This window comes from Scyliorhinus torazame, chromosome 1 (genome assembly GCF_047496885.1).
Source record: "Scyliorhinus torazame isolate Kashiwa2021f chromosome 1, sScyTor2.1, whole genome shotgun sequence".
Lineage (NCBI taxonomy): Eukaryota > Metazoa > Chordata > Chondrichthyes > Carcharhiniformes > Scyliorhinidae > Scyliorhinus > Scyliorhinus torazame.
In genome coordinates this window covers 83135723-83157073 of record NC_092707.1, presented here as the reverse complement: position 1 = coordinate 83157073, position 21351 = coordinate 83135723, and the positions used below count along the sequence as shown (strand labels likewise).

Below are 21351 nucleotides of genomic sequence, written 5' to 3'. Positions count from 1 at the left end.
AAGGCATTTGATGAAGTGCAGGACCGCATTGACTTGTCAATGTAAAGTCTGTGGGATTAAAGAACCAGTGGCTGTATGGATACAAGACTGGCTCAGTGATGGTGAAGTGTTATTTCAATCTGAAATGCATCGGTATCCCCAGGGATCAGCATTGGGGCCATTGCTCTATCAATGACATTTATTGGACTTGGATATAAAGAGCAATAATTTCAAAGTTGCAGCTGATACAATGCTGTGAAATATAGTAAAGAATGAGGAAGATAGGAACAAACCAGGAGAAAAAATGGCAGACTCCACCTGGCAAATGAAAGGTTCATGCAGAAAAGTAATCCACTTTTGTGGGAAGGAGGTGAGGTGATTTTAAACAGGGAACGGAGCTGTGGGTGTAATCGTACACAAATTCTTGAAGATAGTAAACATGTTGAGAAAGCAATTTAAAAATCATAAATATCATTGAATGTAGCCATTCAGTCCATCAAGAAGAATGTGGAATCCTTGGATTTATGAGGAGGATGAGAGCACAAAAAGTAGGAGGTTATAAGACCATTCGTCCCATTGAGTCATAAGAACATAAGAACTAGGTGAAGGAGTAGGCCGCCTGGCCCTCGAGCCCGCTCCACAATTCAGTAAGATCATGGCTAATCTTTTTGTGGACTCAGCTCCACTTAACCGTCAGCTCACCTTAACCCTTAATTACTTTACTGTTCAAAAATCTATCTATCTTTGCCTAAAAACACTCAACGAAGTAGCATCAACTGCTTCACTAGGCAGGGAATTCCACAGGATGATAACGCTGTGGGTGAAGAGGTTCCTCCTCAACTCTGTCCTAAATCTACTCCCCCTTATTTTAAGGCAAAGTCTCCTAGTTCTGGTTTTGCCCGCTAGTGGAAACAACCTTCCTGCATCTATCTTATCTACACCGTTCATTATTATATATGTTTCTGTGAGATCCCCACTCATTCTTCTGAATTCCAATGAGCATTGTCCCAATCAACTCCACTTTCTGGGTAAATCTTTGTGAAAGTGGTCAATCCCCAGCTACTTTCTTGAAGTCTGGACTGCAGAGTTCAGGAGGGGCCTTTAGGCTTTGCTGAGTGCAGAGAGGATCTGGTTGGAAAGGGCAGCTGAATTTGTGGGCCTGGGCCTGATGTCTGAGCAAAAGGTGAGACTGATTGACCTCAGGTGGAGGTAGCAGCATTGCCCCGCCCACCTGGCCCAACCCAGGAACAAGCCCCGCCCACCCGAACAACAGGCCCCGCCCACCCGAACAACAGGCCCCGCCCACCCAGCCACAAGCCCACCGTCCACCGAAGGTGCAAAGCCGAACGGAAGCCCCGCCCACGTTGCTCATCTACATTTAGAGCTGGGCGACCAGAATTCGCCAAGTCTAATCTGATATTTAACATCTGCATGGGAAAACGAAAGAGCAAACTGCTCACGTGTCTGTTAATCAGTACAATGCCCGGAAAACAGAGGACAATGTGACAGGGATGAAACGAACATACACAGTTAGTATGATTGTAAAGAGCAGATGGACAGGACCTTTTATAAGACATTCAGAGACTTGAATTAATCGTGCTCGCTTCGGCAGCACTTATACTAAAATTGGAACGATACAGAGAAGATTAGCATGGCCCCTGCGCAAGGATGACACGCAAATTCGTGAAGCGTTCCATATTTTACACCAGCAAAACACTTCACCTTCTCAAAAACACACACACACTTTCCTCTGATTCAAACACCAGTCATCCATTCAATTCAGCATCTTTACTCACCTCCTTCCCCACTGCTCTCAATTCAAACTGTTCATCCACACACTTGTTAAACTTGCAGATTTGACTCTTTTCAATCAGTCATTTCAAACTTTAATTCGTTATTTCTTGTTTTGCAAAACATCGCGGATGCTGCCAATCGAGTAGAAAAACACAAAATGCTGATAATTCTCAGCAAAGACAAGTGGATATTTGGGGAAAGGGTGCAAGGGAGAAGCTGCTCAACACCAAGGCTGTGGATCAAACCAGCAGCTCAGTGTTCTGCTGGAGACAGTGTTTTCAAATGGATTGACTCCAGATCATGAAATACTGAAATGGAGACAAGAGAAGGGTGTGTTAATAATTTGGTGGAAGGCGTGAAATAAGCTTTAGAGAAAGAGGAAGAACTGGGAGTGTCTTGTCCAAAAGCGAGGAGAAAATAAATACCAGTTTAACTGCATGAGATGTGGGGGTGAGAGATTCTCTGTGAATCTTGGCAGCTGGCATGAGTACACGATTGTCTAAGATATTGTCCAATAACCAAGAATATCCTCAAAGCCCTTCAGATCGATTGAGTTACTTTTGAAGACTAACCACACGGTAAGACTCCGGACACATCAAATGAGGTGAAACGCCAGGTAATTTTGGTAAGTATTCTTGCAGAATTCCCTTCTCTTCTTGACATGGGATATTTTACGTCAGCTAAATAGACATATGTGGGGATCCCCAATTCAGTGTCTCATCGAAGAGAACACCAGTGAGCAATAAAAATAACTATGAGGTTGATTTGTACATTGATGATCCGTTTTTGCCTGGCAAAGGAAGTCTTATAGATGCCCAGGCAATTGCCATTGCTGTTTAGTATTCTTCATGCAGATTGTTCTCGTGCCCTGTGGCAATTGTGACAAAAAGGAAAATAAAGACAGCATGAGTGTTGAATAAACTCGGTTTGTTCTCACTGGAACGACGGAGGTTGAGGGGTGACCTGATGGAGGTCTACAAAATTATGAGGGGCATAGACAGAGTGGATAGTCAGAGGCTTTTCCCCAGGGTAGAGGGGTCAATTACTAGGGGGCATAGGTTTAAGGTGAGAGGGGCAATGTTTAGAGTAGGTGTACGAGGCAAGTTTTTTACACAGAGGGTAGTGGGTGCCTGGAACTCGCTACCGGAGGAGGTGGTGGAAGCAGGGACGATAGTGACATTTAAGGGGCATCTTGGCAAATACATGAATAGGATGGGAATAGAGGGATACGGACCCAGGAAGTGTAGAAGATTGTAGTTTAGTCGGGCAGCGTGGTCGGCAAGGGTTTGGAGGGCCGAAGGGCCTGTTCCTGTGCTGTACATTTCTTTGTTCTTTGTTTTTTTCTTTGAGGTAAGACAAGCAGGCCCAAAACGGGGAACCGAGATGGAGTTGGATGTAAAATGTACTGAAGATGGCTTATTTAGAGCTTGGGAATGTAAGATACTCTACAAACAGATTAAAAACTTTACAAGTATTGAGAATACAGGAGAAAGCATTTGGATTTACAAATGATGATGGATAAGTAACCGCTACTTTAAATAGCTTCCGAACTAAGTTATGAATCAGAAACAAATGCTGTTATCATCTCAGGTATTCTGAGAAATGATCAGTGCTGCCATTTAATTGATAGAATGACAGTTTCTGAGGAATGAGATCTATACCTAACATTAATTCTGTAAGATGCACCCTCCACATACCACTGGAGTGTCCTGGTTCTTGAAGCACTTTCATGTTTACAAACATATTTCTTTCATTTGAGCAGATAACCTATCGCAAAAACACAGTGGATTCTTGATGATTCCTTCAAGGGCTGTAGGGAACAATGCAATCTTTCAGAATGCCATATCCATTCCTTCTCTCCAGTGTTCAGAGTTACAGGGAAATAATGTGCAGAATTATGGGGAAAAGGCAAGAGAATGGAACTCGGTGAGGTGCTCAATCAGAGAGCCAGTGCAGACAGGACGGAACAAGTGGTCTCACCCTGCACTGTAACAGTTGCGATTTTCTGATTTATTGCTCACTCCGAGTGTATTTATGGACAGCCCAAGGAACTTGCCACAGGAAAATAAGAATGATGCATTTAGTTTAATATGAAATACTTTGCTTGTACGTTGCAATTGTTATATCTTGCATTTTAAAGGAACAGAACGAACACATTTCTGTCAATGACTTCCTGAAAAGGTACCTCAAAGTCTGCACTCCATGGACACACTTCCAAGCCTTCGGAACAGCTCCTCACTCAGTGGAGAGCGAGAGAAATGAGAACAGCACAAGATTGGGGGTGGGGGTCGTTGCTGGTGGATGGAGTATGAAGAAGTATGAAAGCGATCTGCGATTCGGGAAAATGACTGGGTCAGATCTGGGGAGAGAAGGCACTGAACCCACCAACTACAGTCCAATTTCAATAATGGGAGACCTCCAGAGACAATGACCTGAAAAACAATTAATTGGCTTTGGGAAACATATCAGCAATAAATTAGCATGAATTTGTGAAAGGCAAACCTTGTTTGACTAACTTGATCAAGTACTTATTGCAACTAAACCGGCAGATACAATTAGCGTGGTTCATGTCCTGTATATGGCATTTCAAAAGGCATTTGATGAAGTGCAGGACCGCATTGACTTGTCAATGTAAAGTCTGTGGGATTAAAGAACCAGTGGCTGTATGGATACAAGACTGGCTCAGTGATGGTGAAGTGTTATTTCAATCTGAAATGCATCGGTATCCCCAGGGATCAGCATTGGGGCCATTGCTCTATCAATGACATTTATTGGACTTGGATATAAAGAGCAATAATTTCAAAGTTGCAGCTGATACAATGCTGTGAAATATAGTAAATAATGAGGAAGATAGGAACAAACCAGGAGAAAAAATGGCAGACTCCACCTGGCAAATGAAAGGTTCATGCAGAAAAGTAATCCACTTTTGTGGGAAGGAGGTGAGGTGATTTTAAACAGGGAACGGAGCTGTGGGTGTAATCGTACACAAATTCTTGAAGATAGTAAACATGTTGAGAAAGCAATTTAAAAATCATAAATATCATTGAATGTAGCCATTCAGTCCATCAAGAAGAATGTGGAATCCTTGGATTTATGAGGAGGATGAGAGCACAAAAAGTAGGAGGTTATAAGACCATTCGTCCCATTGAGTCATAAGAACATAAGAACTAGGTGAAGGAGTAGGCCGCCTGGCCCTCGAGCCCGCTCCACAATTCAGTAAGATCATGGCTAATCTTTTTGTGGACTCAGCTCCACTTAACCGTCAGCTCACCTTAACCCTTAATTACTTTACTGTTCAAAAATCTATCTATCTTTGCCTAAAAACACTCAACGAAGTAGCATCAACTGCTTCACTAGGCAGGGAATTCCACAGGATGATAACGCTGTGGGTGAAGAGGTTCCTCCTCAACTCTGTCCTAAATCTACTCCCCCTTATTTTAAGGCAAAGTCTCCTAGTTCTGGTTTTGCCCGCTAGTGGAAACAACCTTCCTGCATCTATCTTATCTACACCGTTCATTATTATATATGTTTCTGTGAGATCCCCACTCATTCTTCTGAATTCCAATGAGCATTGTCCCAATCAACTCCACTTTCTGGGTAAATCTTTGTGAAAGTGGTCAATCCCCAGCTACTTTCTTGAAGTCTGGACTGCAGAGTTCAGGAGGGGCCTTTAGGCTTTGCTGAGTGCAGAGAGGATCTGGTTGGAAAGGGCAGCTGAATTTGTGGGCCTGGGCCTGATGTCTGAGCAAAAGGTGAGACTGATTGACCTCAGGTGGAGGTAGCAGCATTGCCCCGCCCACCTGGCCCAACCCAGGAACAAGCCCCGCCCACCCGAACAACAGGCCCCGCCCACCCGAACAACAGGCCCCGCCCACCCAGCCACAAGCCCACCGTCCACCGAAGGTGCAAAGCCGAACGGAAGCCCCGCCCACGTTGCTCATCTACATTTAGAGCTGGGCGACCAGAATTCGCCAAGTCTAATCTGATATTTAATATTTGCATCGGAAAACGAAAGAGCAAACTGCTCACGTGTCTGTTAATCAGTACAATGCCCGGAAAACAGAGGACAATGTGACAGGGATGAAACGAACATACACAGTTAGTATGATTGTAAAGAGCAGATGGACAGGACCTTTTATAAGACATTCAGAGACTTGAATTAATCGTGCTCGCTTCGGCAGCACATATACTAAAATTGGAACGATACAGAGAAGATTAGCATGGCCCCTGCGCAAGGATGACACGCAAATTCGTGAAGCGTTCCATATTTTACACCAGCAAAACACTTCACCTTCTCAAAAACACACACACACTTTCCTCTGATTCAAACACCAGTCATCCATTCAATTCAGCATCTTTACTCACCTCCTTCCCCACTGCTCTCAATTCAAACTGTTCATCCACACACTTGTTAAACTTGCAGATTTGACTCTTTTCAATCAGTCATTTCAAACTTTAATTCGTTATTTCTTGTTTTGCAAAACATCGCGGATGCTGCCAATCGAGAAGAAAAACACAAAATGCTGATAATTCTCAGCAAAGACAAGTGGATATTTGGGGAAAGGGTGCAAGGGAGAAGCTGCTCAACACCAAGGCTGTGGATCAAACCAGCAGCTCAGTGTTCTGCTGGAGACAGTGTTTTCAAATGGATTGACTCCAGATCATGAAATACTGAAATGGAGACAAGAGAAGGGTGTGTTAATAATTTGGTGGAAGGCGTGAAATAAGCTTTAGAGAAAGAGGAAGAACTGGGAGTGTCTTGTTGTCCAAAAGTAGGGAGAAAATAAATACCAGTTTAACTGCATGAGATGTGGGGGTGAGAGATTCTCTGTGAATCTTGGCAGCTGGCATGAGTACACGATTGTCTAAGATATTATCCAATAACCAAGAATATCCTCAAAGCCCTTCAGATCGATTGAGTTACTTTTGAAGACTAACCACACGGTAAGACTCCGGACACATCAAATGAGGTGAAACGCCAGGTAATTTTGGTAAGTATTCTTGCAGAATTCCCTTCTCTTCTTGACATGGGGTATTTTACGTCAGCTAAATAGACATATGTGGGGATCCCCAATTCAGTGTCTCATCGAAGAGAACACCAGTGAGCAATAAAAATAACTATGAGGTTGATTTGTACATTGATGATCCGTTTTTGCCTGGCAAAGGAAGTCTTATAGATGCCCAGGCAATTGCCATTGCTGTTTAGTATTCTTCATGCAGATTGTTCTCGTGCCCTGCGGCAATTGTGACAAAAAGGAAAATAAAGACAGCATGAGTGTTGAATAAACTCGGTTTGTTCTCACTGGAACGACGGAGGTTGAGGGGTGACCTGATGGAGGTCTACAAAATTATGAGGGGCATAGACAGAGTGGATAGTCAGAGGCTTTTCCCCAGGGTAGAGGGGTCAATTACTAGGGGGCATAGGTTTAAGGTGAGAGGGGCAATGTTTAGAGTAGGTGTACGAGGCAAGTTTTTTACACAGAGGGTAGTGGGTGCCTGGAACTCGCTACCGGAGGAGGTGGTGGAAGCAGGGACGATAGTGACATTTAAGGGGCATCTTGGCAAATACATGAATAGGATGGGAATAGAGGGATACGGACCCAGGAAGTGTAGAAGATTGTAGTTTAGTCGGGCAGCGTGGTCGGCAAGGGTTTGGAGGGCCGAAGGGCCTGTTCCTGTGCTGTACATTTCTTTGTTCTTTGTTTTTTTCTTTGAGGTAAGACAAGCAGGCCCAAAACGGGGAACCGAGATGGAGTTGGATGTAAAATGTACTGAAGATGGCTTATTTAGAGCTTGGGAATGTAAGATACTCTACAAACAGATTAAAAACTTTACAAGTATTGAGAATACAGGAGAAAGCATTTGGATTTACAAATGATGATGGATAAGTAACCGCTACTTTAAATAGCTTCCGAACTAAGTTATGAATCAGAAACAAATGCTGTTATCATCTCAGGTATTCTGAGAAATGATCAGTGCTGCCATTTAATTGATAGAATGACAGTTTCTGAGGAATGAGATCTATACCTAACATTAATTCTGTAAGATGCACCCTCCACATACCACTGGAGTGTCCTGGTTCTTGAAGCACTTTCATGTTTACAAACATATTTCTTTCATTTGAGCAGATAACCTATCGCAAAAACACAGTGGATTCTTGATGATTCCTTCAAGGGCTGTAGGGAACAATGCAATCTTTCAGAATGCCATATCCATTCCTTCTCTCCAGTGTCCAGAGTTACAGGGAAATAATGTGCAGAATTATGGGGAAAAGGCAAGAGAATGGAACTCGGTGAGGTGCTCAATCAGAGAGCCAGTGCAGACAGGACGGAACAAGTGGTCTCACCCTGCACTGTAACAGTTGCGATTTTCTGATTTATTGCTCACTCCGAGTGTATTTATGGACAGCCCAAGGAACTTGCCACAGGAAAATAAGAATGATGCATTTAGTTTAATATGAAATACTTTGCTTGTACGTTGCAATTGTTATATCTTGCATTTTAAAGGAACAGAACGAACACATTTCTGTCAATGACTTCCTGAAAAGGTACCTCAAAGTCTGCACTCCATGGACACACTTCCAAGCCTTCGGAACAGCTCCTCACTCAGTGGAGAGCGAGAGAAATTAGAACAGCACAAGATTGGGGGTGGGGGTCGTTGCTGGTGGATGGAGTATGAAGAAGTATGAAAGCGATCTGCGATTCGGGAAAATGACTGGGTCAGATCTGGGGAGAGAAGGCACTGAACCCACCAACTACAGTCCAATTTCAATAATGGGAGACCTCCAGAGACAATGACCTGAAAAACAATTAATTGGCTTTGGGAAACATATCAGCAATAAATTAGCATGAATTTGTGAAAGGCAAACCTTGTTTGACTAACTTGATCAAGTACTTATTGCAACTAAACCGGCAGATACAATTAGCGTGGTTCATGTCCTGTATATGGCATTTCAAAAGGCATTTGATGAAGTGCAGGACCGCATTGACTTGTCAATGTAAAGTCTGTGGGATTAAAGAACCAGTGGCTGTATGGATACAAGACTGGCTCAGTGATGGTGAAGTGTTATTTCAATCTGAAATGCATCGGTATCCCCAGGGATCAGCATTGGGGCCATTGCTCTATCAATGACATTTATTGGACTTGGATATAAAGAACAATAATTTCAAAGTTGCAGCTGATACAATGCTGTGAAATATAGTAAAGAATGAGGAAGATAGGAACAAACCAGGAGAAAAAATGGCAGACTCCACCTGGCAGATGAAAGGTTCACGCAGAAAAGTAATCCACTTTTGTGGGAAGGAGGTGAGGTGATTTTAAACAGGGAACGGAGCTGTGGGTGTAATCGTACACAATTTCTTGAAGATAGTAAACATGTTGAGAAAGCAATTTAAAAATCATAAATATCATTGAATGTAGCCATTCAGTCCATCAAGAAGAATGTGGAATCCTTGGATTTATGAGGAGGATGAGAGCACAAAAAGTAGGAGGTTATAAGACCATAGGAGCAGAATTGGGCCATTCGTCCCATTGAGTCATAAGAACATAAGAACTAGGTGAAGGAGTAGGCCGCCTGGCCCTCGAGCCCGCTCCACAAAGAACAAAGAACAAAGAAATGTACAGCACAGGAACAGGCCCTTCGGCCCTCCAAGCCCGTGCTGACCATACTGCCCGACTAAACTACAATCTTCTACACTTCCTGGGTCCGTATCCTTCTATTCCCATCCTATTCATATATTTGTCAAGATGCCCCTTAAATGTCCCTATCGTCCCTGCTTCCACTACCTCCTCCGGTAGTGAGTTCCAGGCACCCACTACCCTCTGCGTAAAAAACTTGCCTCGTACATCTACTCTAAACCTTGCCCCTCTCACCTTAAACCTATGCCCCCTAGTAATTGACCCCTCTACCCTGGGGAAAAGCCTCTGACTATCCACTCTGTCTATGCCCCTCATAATTTTGTATACCTCTATCAGGTCGCCCCTCAACCTCCTTCGTTCCAGTGAGAACAAACCGAGTTTATTCAATCGCTCCTCATAGCTTATGCCCTCCATACCAGGCAACATTCTGGTAAATCTCTTCTGCACCCTCTCTAAAGCCTCCACATCCTTCTGGTAGTGTGGCGACCAGAATTGAACACTATACTCCAAGTGTGGCCTAACGAAGGTTCTATACAGCTGCAACATGACTTGCCAATTCTTATACTCAATGCCCCGGCCAATGAAGGCAAGCATGCCGTATGCCTTCTTGACTACCTTCTCCACCTGTGTTGCCCCTTTCAATGACCTGTGGACCTGTACTCCTAGATCTCTTTGACTTTCAATACTCTTGAGGGTTCTACCATTCACTGTATATTCCCTACCTGCATTAGCCCTTCCAAAATGCATTACCTCACATTTGTCCGGATTAAACTCCATCTGCCATCTCTCCGCCCAAGTCTCCAGACAATCTAAATCCTGCTGTATCCTCAGACAGTCCTCATCGCTATCCGCAATTCCACCAACCTTTGTGTCGTCTGCAAACTTACTAATCAGACCAGTTACATTTTCCTCCAAATCATTTATATATACTACAAAGAGCAAAGGTCCCAGCACTGATCCCTGTGGAACACCACTGGTCACAGCCCTCCAATTAGAAAAGCATCCCTCCATTGCTACCCTCTGTCTTCTATGGCCTAGCCAGTTCTGTATCCACCTTGCCAGTTCACCCCTGATCCCGTGTGACTTCACCTTTTGTACTAGTCTACCATGAGGGACCTTGTCAAAGGCCTTACTGAAGTCCATATAGACAACATCTACTGCCCTACCTGCATCAATCATCTTAGTGACCTCCTCGAAAAACTCTATCAAGTTAGTGAGACACGACCTCCCCTTCACAAAACCGTGCTGCCTCTCACTAATACGTCCATTTGCTTCCAAATGGGAGTACAAAGAACAAAGAACAAAGAAATGTACAGCACAGGAACAGGCCCTTCGGCCCTCCAAGCCCGTGCCGACCATACTGCCCGACTAAACTACAATCTTCTACACTTCCTGGGTCCGTATCCTTCTATTCCCATCCTATTCATATATTTGTCAAGATGCCCCTTAAATGTCCCTATCGTCCCTGCCTCCACTACCTCCTCCGGTAGTGAGTTCCAGGCACCCACTACCCTCTGCGTAAAAAACTTGCCTCGTACATCTACTCTAAACTTTGCCCCTCTCACCTTAAACCTATGCCCCCTAGTAATTGACCCCTCTACCCTGGGGAAAAGCCTCTGACTATCCACTCTGTCTATGCCCCTCATAATTTTGTATACCTCTATCAGGTCGCCCCTCAACCTCCTTCGTTCCAGTGAGAACAAACCGAGTTTATTCAATCGCTCCTCATAGCTTATGCCCTCCATACCAGGCAACATTCTGGTAAATCTCTTCTGCACCCTCTCTAAAGCCTCCACATCCTTCTGGTAGTGTGGCGACCAGAATTGAACACTATACTCCAAGTGTGGCCTAACTAAGGTTCTATACAGCTGCAACATGACTTGCCAATTCTTATACTCAATGCCCCGGCCAATGAAGGCAAGCATGCCGTATGCCTTCTTGACTACCTTCTCCACCTGTGTAGCCCCTTTCAGTGATCTGTGGACCTGTACTCCTAGATCTCTTTGACTTTCAATACTCCTGAGGGTTCTACCATTCACTGTATATTCCCTACCTGCATTAGCCCTTCCAAAATGCATTACCTCACATTTGTCCAGGTTAAACTCCATCTGCCATCTCTCCGCCCAAGTCTCCAGACAATCTAAATCCTGCTGTATCCTCAGACAGTCCTCATCGCTATCCGCAATTCCACCAACCTTTGTGTCGTCTGCAAACTTACTAATCAGACCAGTTACATTTTCCTCCAAATCATTTATATATACTACAAAGAGCAAAGGTCCCAGCACTGATCCCTGTGGAACACCACTGGTCACAGCCCTCCAATTAGAAAAGCATCCCTCCATTGCTACCCTCTGCCTTCTATGGCCTAGCCAGTTCTGTATCCACCTTGCCAGTTCACCCCTGATCCCGTGTGACTTCACCTTTTGTACTAGTCTACCATGAGGGACCTTGTCAAAGGCCTTACTGAAGTCCATATAGACAACATCTACTGCCCTACCTGCATCAATCATCTTAGTGACCTCCTCGAAAAACTCGATCAAGTTAGTAAAGTAGATCCTGTCTCGAAGAATTCTCTCCAGTAATTTCCCTACCACTGAAGTAAGGCTCACCGGCCTGTAGTTCCCGGGATTATCCTTGCTGCCCTTCTTAAACAGAGGAACAACATTGGCTATTCTCCAGTCCTCCGGGACATCCCCTGAAGACAGCGAGGATCCAAAGATTTCTGTCAAGGCCTCAGCAATTTCCTCTCCAGCCTCCTTCAGTATTCTGGGGTAGATCCCATCAGGCCCTGGGGACTTATCTACCTTAATATTTTTTAAGACACCCAACACCTCGTCTTTTTGGATGACAATGTGACCCAGGCTATCTACACCCCCTTCTCCGGACTCAACATCTACCAATTCCTTCTCTTTGGTGAATACTGATGCAAAGTATTCATTTAGTACCTCCCCCATTTCCTCTGGCTCCACACATAGATTCCCTTGCCTATCCTTCAGTGGGCCAACCCTTTCCCTGGCTACCCTCTTGCTTTTTATGTACGTGTAAAAAGCCTTGGGATTTTCCTTAACCCTATTTGCCAATGACTTTTCATGACCCCTTCTAGCCCTCCTGACTCCTTGCTTAAGTTCCTTCCTACTTTCCTTATATGCCACACAGGCTTCGTCTGTTCCCAGCCTTTTAGCCCTGACAAATGCCTCCTTTTTCTTTTTGACGAGGCCACAATTCAGTAAGATCATGGCTAATCTTTTTGTGGACTCAGCTCCACTTAACCGTCAGCTCACCTTAACCCTTAATTACTTTACTGTTCAAAAATCTATCTATCTTTGCCTAAAAACACTCAACGAAGTAGCATCAACTGCTTCACTAGGCAGGGAATTCCACAGGATGATAACGCTGTGGGTGAAGAGGTTCCTCCTCAACTCTGTCCTAAATCTACTCCCCCTTATTTTAAGGCAAAGTCTCCTAGTTCTGGTTTTGCCCGCTAGTGGAAACAACCTTCCTGCATCTATCTTATCTACACCGTTCATTATTATATATGTTTCTGTGAGATCCCCACTCATTCTTCTGAATTCCAATGAGCATTGTCCCAATCAACTCCACTTTCTGGGTAAATCTTTGTGAAAGTGGTCAATCCCCAGCTACTTTCTTGAAGTCTGGACTGCAGAGTTCAGGAGGGGCCTTTAGGCTTTGCTGAGTGCAGAGAGGATCTGGTTGGAAAGGGCAGCTGAATTTGTGGGCCTGGGCCTGATGTCTGAGCAAAAGGTGAGACTGATTGACCTCAGGTGGAGGTAGCAGCATTGCCCCGCCCACCTGGCCCAACCCAGGAACAAGCCCCGCCCACCCGAACAACAGGCCCCGCCCACCCGAACAACAGGCCCCGCCCACCCAGCCACAAGCCCACCGTCCACCGAAGGTGCAAAGCCGAACGGAAGCCCCGCCCACGTTGCTCATCTACATTTAGAGCTGGGCGACCAGAATTCGCCAAGTCTAATCTGATATTTAATATTTGCATCGGAAAACGAAAGAGCAAACTGCTCACGTGTCTGTTAATCAGTACAATGCCCGGAAAACAGAGGACAATGTGACAGGGATGAAACGAACATACACAGTTAGTATGATTGTAAAGAGCAGATGGACAGGACCTTTTATAAGACATTCAGAGACTTGAATTAATCGTGCTCGCTTCGGCAGCACATATACTAAAATTGGAACGATACAGAGAAGATTAGCATGGCCCCTGCGCAAGGATGACACGCAAATTCGTGAAGCGTTCCATATTTTACACCAGCAAAACACTTCACCTTCTCAAAAACACACACACACTTTCCTCTGATTCAAACACCAGTCATCCATTCAATTCAGCATCTTTACTCACCTCCTTCCCCACTGCTCTCAATTCAAACTGTTCATCCACACACTTGTTAAACTTGCAGATTTGACTCTTTTCAATCAGTCATTTCAAACTTTAATTCGTTATTTCTTGTTTTGCAAAACATCGCGGATGCTGCCAATCGAGAAGAAAAACACAAAATGCTGATAATTCTCAGCAAAGACAAGTGGATATTTGGGGAAAGGGTGCAAGGGAGAAGCTGCTCAACACCAAGGCTGTGGATCAAACCAGCAGCTCAGTGTTCTGCTGGAGACAGTGTTTTCAAATGGATTGACTCCAGATCATGAAATACTGAAATGGAGACAAGAGAAGGGTGTGTTAATAATTTGGTGGAAGGCGTGAAATAAGCTTTAGAGAAAGAGGAAGAACTGGGAGTGTCTTGTCCAAAAGCGAGGAGAAAATAAATACCAGTTTAACTGCATGAGATGTGGGGGTGAGAGATTCTCTGTGAATCTTGGCAGCTGGCATGAGTACACGATTGTCTAAGATATTGTCCAATAACCAAGAATATCCTCAAAGCCCTTCAGATCGATTGAGTTACTTTTGAAGACTAACCACACGGTAAGACTCCGGACACATCAAATGAGGTGAAACGCCAGGTAATTTTGGTAAGTATTCTTGCAGAATTCCCTTCTCTTCTTGACATGGGATATTTTACGTCAGCTAAATAGACATATGTGGGGATCCCCAATTCAGTGTCTCATCGAAGAGAACACCAGTGAGCAATAAAAATAACTATGAGGTTGATTTGTACATTGATGATCCGTTTTTGCCTGGCAAAGGAAGTCTTATAGATGCCCAGGCAATTGCCATTGCTGTTTAGTATTCTTCATGCAGATTGTTCTCGTGCCCTGTGGCAATTGTGACAAAAAGGAAAATAAAGACAGCATGAGTGTTGAATAAACTCGGTTTGTTCTCACTGGAACGACGGAGGTTGAGGGGTGACCTGATGGAGGTCTACAAAATTATGAGGGGCATAGACAGAGTGGATAGTCAGAGGCTTTTCCCCAGGGTAGAGGGGTCAATTACTAGGGGGCATAGGTTTAAGGTGAGAGGGGCAATGTTTAGAGTAGGTGTACGAGGCAAGTTTTTTACACAGAGGGTAGTGGGTGCCTGGAACTCGCTACCGGAGGAGGTGGTGGAAGCAGGGACGATAGTGACATTTAAGGGGCATCTTGGCAAATACATGAATAGGATGGGAATAGAGGGATACGGACCCAGGAAGTGTAGAAGATTGTAGTTTAGTCGGGCAGCGTGGTCGGCAAGGGTTTGGAGGGCCGAAGGGCCTGTTCCTGTGCTGTACATTTCTTTGTTCTTTGTTTTTTTCTTTGAGGTAAGACAAGCAGGCCCAAAACGGGGAACCGAGATGGAGTTGGATGTAAAATGTACTGAAGATGGCTTATTTAGAGCTTGGGAATGTAAGATACTCTACAAACAGATTAAAAACTTTACAAGTATTGAGAATACAGGAGAAAGCATTTGGATTTACAAATGATGATGGATAAGTAACCGCTACTTTAAATAGCTTCCGAACTAAGTTATGAATCAGAAACAAATGCTGTTATCATCTCAGGTATTCTGAGAAATGATCAGTGCTGCCATTTAATTGATAGAATGACAGTTTCTGAGGAATGAGATCTATACCTAACATTAATTCTGTAAGATGCACCCTCCACATACCACTGGAGTGTCCTGGTTCTTGAAGCACTTTCATGTTTACAAACATATTTCTTTCATTTGAGCAGATAACCTATCGCAAAAACACAGTGGATTCTTGATGATTCCTTCAAGGGCTGTAGGGAACAATGCAATCTTTCAGAATGCCATATCCATTCCTTCTCTCCAGTGTTCAGAGTTACAGGGAAATAATGTGCAGAATTATGGGGAAAAGGCAAGAGAATGGAACTCGGTGAGGTGCTCAATCAGAGAGCCAGTGCAGACAGGACGGAACAAGTGGTCTCACCCTGCACTGTAACAGTTGCGATTTTCTGATTTATTGCTCACTCCGAGTGTATTTATGGACAGCCCAAGGAACTTGCCACAGGAAAATAAGAATGATGCATTTAGTTTAATATGAAATACTTTGCTTGTACGTTGCAATTGTTATATCTTGCATTTTAAAGGAACAGAACGAACACATTTCTGTCAATGACTTCCTGAAAAGGTACCTCAAAGTCTGCACTCCATGGACACACTTCCAAGCCTTCGGAACAGCTCCTCACTCAGTGGAGAGCGAGAGAAATGAGAACAGCACAAGATTGGGGGTGGGGGTCGTTGCTGGTGGATGGAGTATGAAGAAGTATGAAAGCGATCTGCGATTCGGGAAAATGACTGGGTCAGATCTGGGGAGAGAAGGCACTGAACCCACCAACTACAGTCCAATTTCAATAATGGGAGACCTCCAGAGACAATGACCTGAAAAACAATTAATTGGCTTTGGGAAACATATCAGCAATAAATTAGCATGAATTTGTGAAAGGCAAACCTTGTTTGACTAACTTGATCAAGTACTTATTGCAACTAAACCGGCAGATACAATTAGCGTGGTTCATGTCCTGTATATGGCATTTCAAAAGGCATTTGATGAAGTGCAGGACCGCATTGACTTGTCAATGTAAAGTCTGTGGGATTAAAGAACCAGTGGCTGTATGGATACAAGACTGGCTCAGTGATGGTGAAGTGTTATTTCAATCTGAAATGCATCGGTATCCCCAGGGATCAGCATTGGGGCCATTGCTCTATCAATGACATTTATTGGACTTGGATATAAAGAGCAATAATTTCAAAGTTGCAGCTGATACAATGCTGTGAAATATAGTAAATAATGAGGAAGATAGGAACAAACCAGGAGAAAAAATGGCAGACTCCACCTGGCAAATGAAAGGTTCATGCAGAAAAGTAATCCACTTTTGTGGGAAGGAGGTGAGGTGATTTTAAACAGGGAACGGAGCTGTGGGTGTAATCGTACACAAATTCTTGAAGATAGTAAACATGTTGAGAAAGCAATTTAAAAATCATAAATATCATTGAATGTAGCCATTCAGTCCATCAAGAAGAATGTGGAATCCTTGGATTTATGAGGAGGATGAGAGCACAAAAAGTAGGAGGTTATAAGACCATTCGTCCCATTGAGTCATAAGAACATAAGAACTAGGTGAAGGAGTAGGCCGCCTGGCCCTCGAGCCCGCTCCACAATTCAGTAAGATCATGGCTAATCTTTTTGTGGACTCAGCTCCACTTAACCGTCAGCTCACCTTAACCCTTAATTACTTTACTGTTCAAAAATCTATCTATCTTTGCCTAAAAACACTCAACGAAGTAGCATCAACTGCTTCACTAGGCAGGGAATTCCACAGGATGATAACGCTGTGGGTGAAGAGGTTCCTCCTCAACTCTGTCCTAAATCTACTCCCCCTTATTTTAAGGCAAAGTCTCCTAGTTCTGGTTTTGCCCGCTAGTGGAAACAACCTTCCTGCATCTATCTTATCTACACCGTTCATTATTATATATGTTTCTGTGAGATCCCCACTCATTCTTCTGAATTCCAATGAGCATTGTCCCAATCAACTCCACTTTCTGGGTAAATCTTTGTGAAAGTGGTCAATCCCCAGCTACTTTCTTGAAGTCTGGACTGCAGAGTTCAGGAGGGGCCTTTAGGCTTTGCTGAGTGCAGAGAGGATCTGGTTGGAAAGGGCAGCTGAATTTGTGGGCCTGGGCCTGATGTCTGAGCAAAAGGTGAGACTGATTGACCTCAGGTGGAGGTAGCAGCATTGCCCCGCCCACCTGGCCCAACCCAGGAACAAGCCCCGCCCACCCGAACAACAGGCCCCGCCCACCCGAACAACAGGCCCCGCCCACCCAGCCACAAGCCCACCGTCCACCGAAGGTGCAAAGCCGAACGGAAGCCCCGCCCACGTTGCTCATCTACATTTAGAGCTGGGCGACCAGAATTCGCCAAGTCTAATCTGATATTTAATATTTGCATCGGAAAACGAAAGAGCAAACTGCTCACGTGTCTGTTAATCAGTACAATGCCCGGAAAACAGAGGACAATGTGACAGGGATGAAACGAACATACACAGTTAGTATGATTGTAAAGAGCAGATGGACAGGACCTTTTATAAGACATTCAGAGACTTGAATTAATCGTGCTCGCTTCGGCAGCACATATACTAAAATTGGAACGATACAGAGAAGATTAGCATGGCCCCTGCGCAAGGATGACACGCAAATTCGTGAAGCGTTCCATATTTTACACCAGCAAAACACTTCACCTTCTCAAAAACACACACACACTTTCCTCTGATTCAAACACCAGTCATCCATTCAATTCAGCATCTTTACTCACCTCCTTCCCCACTGCTCTCAATTCAAACTGTTCATCCACACACTTGTTAAACTTGCAGATTTGACTCTTTTCAATCAGTCATTTCAAACTTTAATTCGTTATTTCTTGTTTTGCAAAACATCGCGGATGCTGCCAATCGAGAAGAAAAACACAAAATGCTGATAATTCTCAGCAAAGACAAGTGGATATTTGGGGAAAGGGTGCAAGGGAGAAGCTGCTCAACACCAAGGCTGTGGATCAAACCAGCAGCTCAGTGTTCTGCTGGAGACAGTGTTTTCAAATGGATTGACTCCAGATCATGAAATACTGAAATGGAGACAAGAGAAGGGTGTGTTAATAATTTGGTGGAAGGCGTGAAATAAGCTTTAGAGAAAGAGGAAGAACTGGGAGTGTCTTGTTGTCCAAAAGTAGGGAGAAAATAAATACCAGTTTAACTGCATGAGATGTGGGGGTGAGAGATTCTCTGTGAATCTTGGCAGCTGGCATGAGTACACGATTGTCTAAGATATTATCCAATAACCAAGAATATCCTCAAAGCCCTTCAGATCGATTGAGTTACTTTTGAAGACTAACCACACGGTAAGACTCCGGACACATCAAATGAGGTGAAACGCCAGGTAATTTTGGTAAGTATTCTTGCAGAATTCCCTTCTCTTCTTGACATGGGGTATTTTACGTCAGCTAAATAGACATATGTGGGGATCCCCAATTCAGTGTCTCATCGAAGAGAACACCAGTGAGCAATAAAAATAACTATGAGGTTGATTTGTACATTGATGATCCGTTTTTGCCTGGCAAAGGAAGTCTTATAGATGCCCAGGCAATTGCCATTGCTGTTTAGTATTCTTCATGCAGATTGTTCTCGTGCCCTGCGGCAATTGTGACAAAAAGGAAAATAAAGACAGCATGAGTGTTGAATAAACTCGGTTTGTTCTCACTGGAACGACGGAGGTTGAGGGGTGACCTGATGGAGGTCTACAAAATTATGAGGGGCATAGACAGAGTGGATAGTCAGAGGCTTTTCCCCAGGGTAGAGGGGTCAATTACTAGGGGGCATAGGTTTAAGGTGAGAGGGGCAATGTTTAGAGTAGGTGTACGAGGCAAGTTTTTTACACAGAGGGTAGTGGGTGCCTGGAACTCGCTACCGGAGGAGGTGGTGGAAGCAGGGACGATAGTGACATTTAAGGGGCATCTTGGCAAATACATGAATAGGATGGGAATAGAGGGATACGGACCCAGGAAGTGTAGAAGATTGTAGTTTAGTCGGGCAGCGTGGTCGGCAAGGGTTTGGAGGGCCGAAGGGCCTGTTCCTGTGCTGTACATTTCTTTGTTCTTTGTTTTTTTCTTTGAGGTAAGACAAGCAGGCCCAAAACGGGGAACCGAGATGGAGTTGGATGTAAAATGTACTGAAGATGGCTTATTTAGAGCTTGGGAATGTAAGATACTCTACAAACAGATTAAAAACTTTACAAGTATTGAGAATACAGGAGAAAGCATTTGGATTTACAAATGATGATGGATAAGTAACCGCTACTTTAAATAGCTTCCGAACTAAGTTATGAATCAGAAACAAATGCTGTTATCATCTCAGGTATTCTGAGAAATGATCAGTGCTGCCATTTAATTGATAGAATGACAGTTTCTGAGGAATGAGATCTATACCTAACATTAATTCTGTAAGATGCACCCTCCACATACCACTGGAGTGTCCTGGTTCTTGAAGCACTTTCATGTTTACAAACATATTTCTTTCATTTGAGCAGATAACCTATCGCAAAAACACAGTGGATTCTTGATGATTCCTTCAAGGGCTGTAGGGAACAATGCAATCTTTCAGAATGCCATATCCATTCCTTCTCTCCAGTGTTCAGAGTTACAGGGAAATAATGTGCAGAATTATGGGGAAAAGGCAAGAGAATGGAACTCGGTGAGGTGCTCAATCAGAGAGCCAGTGCAGACAGGACGGAACAAGTGGTCTCACCCTGCACTGTAACAGTTGCGATTTTCTGATTTATTGCTCACTCCGAGTGTATTTATGGACAGCCCAAGGAACTTGCCACAGGAAAATAAGAATGATGCATTTAGTTTAATATGAAATACTTTGCTTGTACGTTGCAATTGTTATATCTTGCATTTTAAAGGAACAGAACGAACACATTTCTGTCAATGACTTCCTGAAAAGGTACCTCAAAGTCTGCACTCCATGGACACACTTCCAAGCCTTCGGAACAGCTCCTCACTCAGTGGAGAGCGAGAGAAATTAGAACAGCACAAGATTGGGGGTGGGGGTCGTTGCTGGTGGATGGAGTATGAAGAAGTATGAAAGCGATCTGCGATTCGGGAAAATGACTGGGTCAGATCTGGGGAGAGAAGGCACTGAACCCACCAACTACAGTCCAATTTCAATAATGGGAGACCTCCAGAGACAATGACCTGAAAAACAATTAATTGGCTTTGGGAAACATATCAGCAATAAATTAGCATGAATTTGTGAAAGGCAAACCTTGTTTGACTAACTTGATCAAGTACTTATTGCAACTAAACCGGCAGATACAATTAGCGTGGTTCATGTCCTGTATATGGCATTTCAAAAGGCATTTGATGAAGTGCAGGACCGCATTGACTTGTCAATGTAAAGTCTGTGGGATTAAAGAACCAGTGGCTGTATGGATACAAGACTGGCTCAGTGATGGTGAAGTGTTATTTCAATCTGAAATGCATCGGTATCCCCAGGGATCAGCATTGGGGCCATTGCTCTATCAATGACATTTATTGGACTTGGATATAAAGAACAATAATTTCAAAGTTGCAGCTGATACAATGCTGTGAAATATAGTAAAGAATGAGGAAGATAGGAACAAACCAGGAGAAAAAATGGCAGACTCCACCTGGCAGATGAAAGGTTCACGCAGAAAAGTAATCCACTTTTGTGGGAAGGAGGTGAGGTGATTTTAAACAGGGAACGGAGCTGTGGGTGTAATCGTACACAATTTCTTGAAGATAGTAAACATGTTGAGAAAGCAATTTAAAAATCATAAATATCATTGAATGTAGCCATTCAGTCCATCAAGAAGAATGTGGAATCCTTGGATTTATGAGGAGGATGAGAGCACAAAAAGTAGGAGGTTATAAGACCATAGGAGCAGAATTGGGCCATTCGTCCCATTGAGTCATAAGAACATAAGAACTAGGTGAAGGAGTA

The 21351-nt window shown here is 43.8% G+C and overlaps 4 non-coding genes across 4 annotated transcripts; all 4 read left to right on the top strand.

Moving 5' to 3' along the window:
- Nucleotides 1-1575: 1575 nt before the first annotated feature.
- On the top strand, nucleotides 1576-1682 carry LOC140430569 (U6 spliceosomal RNA). The gene has a single exon (XR_011949457.1). It is a non-coding gene; the product is annotated as a U6 spliceosomal RNA (small nuclear RNA).
- A 4256-nt stretch (nucleotides 1683-5938) lies between these two features.
- LOC140430564 (U6 spliceosomal RNA) lies at nucleotides 5939-6045 on the top strand. The gene has a single exon (XR_011949454.1). It is a non-coding gene; the product is annotated as a U6 spliceosomal RNA (small nuclear RNA).
- Nucleotides 6046-13586: 7541 nt separating this feature from the next.
- On the top strand, nucleotides 13587-13693 carry LOC140430560 (U6 spliceosomal RNA). Its single transcript, XR_011949450.1, has one exon. It is a non-coding gene; the product is annotated as a U6 spliceosomal RNA (small nuclear RNA).
- Nucleotides 13694-17949: 4256 nt separating this feature from the next.
- LOC140430555 (U6 spliceosomal RNA) lies at nucleotides 17950-18056 on the top strand. The gene has a single exon (XR_011949449.1). It is a non-coding gene; the product is annotated as a U6 spliceosomal RNA (small nuclear RNA).
- Nucleotides 18057-21351: the final 3295 nt, after the last annotated feature.